This window comes from Thamnophis sirtalis, unplaced genomic scaffold, assembly GCF_051295495.1.
Source record: "Thamnophis sirtalis isolate CommonGarterSnake01/CBP01778 unplaced genomic scaffold, rThaSir2_p1.2 scaffold_1, whole genome shotgun sequence".
NCBI lineage: Eukaryota > Metazoa > Chordata > Lepidosauria > Squamata > Natricidae > Thamnophis > Thamnophis sirtalis.
Genome location: NW_028261381.1, coordinates 148992935 through 148997090, shown reverse-complemented (window position 1 = coordinate 148997090; position 4156 = coordinate 148992935).

The following is a 4156-nucleotide window of genomic DNA, read 5'->3' as shown; positions in this document are numbered from 1 at the left end:
CCAATGAAATGAACTCTTTCAGCAATTTTAATGCTAATTATAATAGTGCTAAACAACCTGAATAATAAATCCCATCCAAAATCGCAAGTTACTTGCAACAGTCATTCAGATCTTGCTATTTGTATTAATATTTTTTGTTTTGTTTTTTAAAAGCATGGCAATAAATGAGAATGTAACAACAAAGTAATTGTGCTTTCATTAAGATTAACTGCATTTTTAAGAATGTGAAAAAAAAACTTGTTTACCCAATTTCTTAACCTTTTTTTTTTTATGGTAGACATTAAACAAAAAAACTATACTACAGTGGTTTGGGGAGTTAGTAGGTACCTAATCGAAGTAATTCCTAGTGTCAGTATAGAATTGCAGAAGAAAATGTACCAGTACTCAGTCAGGACACTACTTTTTAAATTTTGATAGCGAAAAATAATTATTCACTAATTATAATTCAGACGCCTGTTTATGTTCACGTAACTAGATTTTTTTGGGGGGGGGGGTCTTTAATTAGTAAGTCCTGCTCAATAACAAACTGCCTTTAGCTCTCACGTCAGTTTTAAAAGTAGCCACAGGAATCTCATCAAAACCTGTACAATGGTGGACATAATATCCACCCATCCTGCTTTCCTTTGCCTCCTTGCCCGAGGCCCCTGAACCTTACCATGATGGTAGGAATAATGATGAAGGAGGGGGGGGGGAATCCATCTTCCCAGGATCATGAAAGACTAATTTAAATTCTCCGTGTCCAAACCGAATATTCTGGATTACATTTGCATCAACACATTATTGGAATGCAAATGCCACATGCCAAATCCCCAAATTTCATACAGGAAGATCACTTCTATTTTTGTGATTAATAAACATAAATACTATAAAAAGGCAAAGGATCCAGTGTTGTGGTCTCTTCTACAGATGAATAAGGCCAGAGAAAATGGAACATTCCTCCCCGCCCCCGCCCCCCAAAATGAATTTAGCAACATTTCAAAAATAACACAAAATATTTATGCCTTATTTGAAACTATAGCAGGAAAACAAAGCCAAGCGACTACAACTAGATATGTATACTGGAGAACAATATTTATTCTTTTTAATCTGAGAACCAGTATGTATGGTACAAGAGTAATTTACCGTATTTTTCGGAGTATAAGACGCACCTTAGTTTTTGGGGAGGAAAATAGGGGAGGGGGAATTATGCCTACCAGATATTCATCTGGCTAGTCCTTAGCCATGTTCAGCTTCAGCACATTCGTTTGCTCGCTGGTTTTGAGGTTGGGGATAGTGGGGGCTGTGCTTCTAAAGCACAGCTGCTTGTCGGAGGGAGCAGCAATTAGAAAATCAGGCAAAGCACGAGGAAACCAGCCCACGATTCTGTAGTAGAACCGAACAGTGCAAAGTGAGGGAGCGAAGCCATAGCCAAGTACCAGCGCTGAGGAGAAAGTGTGAGAAGAGAAAAAATTTTTTCCTTCTTCCGTAGATGTTCGAGTGGGTCGTCCCTCAGTATCCCACCTTTGTCACCAGTATTAAAGACTGGGTTGACAGATGAGGCGACAGACTGCTGAGGTGAACTAGAACAGCTGTTTATTGAACTGAACGCTAGCAAGATCAACTATGCACAAGTTCAGCACCCTGCCCTGCTTGACAGCTATTTATACGGGAGCTGTCAAGCAGAGCAGCCAATAGCACAACAGCAAAAAGTCCGCTTCCAGCCCGGCACATCTTAGCCAATAAGTGAGAGCAGGGCCAGATTTTCCTATAGGCTAACTAGGCTTCAGCCTAGGGCCTCAAGATCAAGAGGGGCCTACATTCAAATTGTTAGCAAAATTAAAATTACACTATTCTAAAAACAGTGAACACTAAAACACTGAACCAAAAATAAGGAGAAATTCTATGCATATGATTAATAAACAAACATAAAAATGTATTGGTTAAGATCGTTCCAGCGCCGCGGCAGTTGGGGAGCCCACCCACGTTCCCAGCACAGTAATGATGTATTTTATTGTCTCTCATGTAATTTACAAACTTAAAAATGGGAGGTGAAAGGGCCTCATAAGTAGAATAGCCTAGGGCCTCTTTTCATCTAAATCCGGCCCTGGGTGACAGCCCTTGGTTGCCAGGCTGTCAGTCGTAAGACTGGTCACAAGTTGAGGACATAACACCTTAGATCATGTTTGGGCTGAAAAGCAGCTTCAAAATACAGCTGATCCTCGGAGGGAGCTCCCGTGACTAAAGCAGGCAAAGCACGGAAGGGGTAAGACAAGGCAGCAGCTGTTCCGGGCATCCATTTTGGGCACCGTGCGTCAAGCATTTGGAGGCTGAAAACACAAGGCGCAGAGCCCAAAAACACAAGCCATTGTCAGTGGCCATCTCTGCAGCCAGGAAGAAGACACGCAGAGGCCAAGAGGTAGGGGCCGGTGAGTGGGCAGGGCTGCATTCGGAGTATAACATGCACCCAAATTTTCAGCCTCTTTTAGGAGGGAAAAATTGTGGCATACTCTGAAAAATACGGTAATTGTATACCTTCATAATGTCTCTTGTTCCTGGGCTCTTTTTTATTATAAATTATAGACTCTTGGAAAATCGCAATACACATACTCCTTCTGCAACCCAATATAGAGATATTAATTCCTAAGCGTTCAACCTGTTTAAGAATTCTGGAGATTTGCATTATTTGAATGTTCTGATGTACTATTATTATCAAAATACAAATTCCTGATTAATTTCCACCCTTTTTGATGAGGCTCAAGAAGAGCTGACTAGTAACACTTCTATGAAAAAAGAAACATTGCCTACAATAGGCTACGTACCATATACAGGTGACCATTAGAAATAACAGGGGTGAAAAAAGTAACTTATGACTGTTTCTCACACTTATGACCGTTGCAGCATCCCCACGGTTACGTGATCAAAATTCAGACACTTGGCAACTGACTCATATTTATGACAATTGCAGTGTCCTGCAGTCATGTCGTTGCATATTGCAAAGAGGCCCCAGGAAAACACAAAACAGACTTCTATAATAATCAATACCACCTTTTTCAAAGGCTTAATCGCCTTAATTTACACAATAGGATGTACCGTGAACATATAGTCTATAGAACATATAGAATATGTTCTTACAGATAAGAATATGATAGCAACAGCAATTTTTTGCCTTTAACATACAGGATCATTTGCCTATGTATATTCTCCATGTATACAATGTACTCAGTAGGCACTTTTGGGACAGCTGGGAATAAAGATAAGGTCTGTGCAGCATGACATATTCAAAAAGCAAAATGAGATTTGGAGGCCTGTTCAGAACAGTTCAAGACACTGTGTCTCATTGGGATCACGCAAAATACCTTTTGCAGATGCCATGTAATCCCAGGAAAAGGTGCAATTCATTTAATGGCTTTCCATCATGTGCTCCATGCTTGTCCCATATTAATAAAACATCCTTTGCCCTCTGAATCTGGACTGCTATGTAACCCTAGTAGAAGCATCCATAAATGCAGCTTACAAGTGCATGAGAAGTATGTAAACAACACATAAATTGGAGCACATCAATCCCCCTAATCCATTCATTATGCATTATACACAAAGAGTGTTTTAATTTTGCTGGTATAATACAAAGTCAGACATATGAGAGAACACACTCTTTTTCTACTCTTTCCCCTTCTGTTTACCTTTCTTCTATGTATCCTGCTGATCTCCAAAGATCTCTAGGACAACAAAGATCATGTCATGTGTCATTATGTCACAAGAAAAATAAAGCTTTTCCCTCACTAGTATTTGTTTAGACAGCATGTCACTGATCAGAAATAATAGGCTACATGACCTTAGATGTAATTAGTACCATAATACATTTGATTATTTTGTGGAGGAGTTTCCAAACAAAAAAAGGACAACAGAACCTTTCCCCACAATTTGATCATAACTGATCTAATAGCATGGGAAATACAATGCACAATGTACAAGTTTATATGTTTCTTATTAAAGCCACCATTGTTACAGATGACTTCATTTGAAATCAAGAAAAAATATGTTAAAAATATAATTTAACACTGCATTAATTTCAGATATAGTTAATGCCTAATTAAAAAAATAGGAGAATCAGGAAAATGTATTATTTCCAATAACGTAAGTATATTACACTTTAAAATATCCATTAAGAGTATTAGAA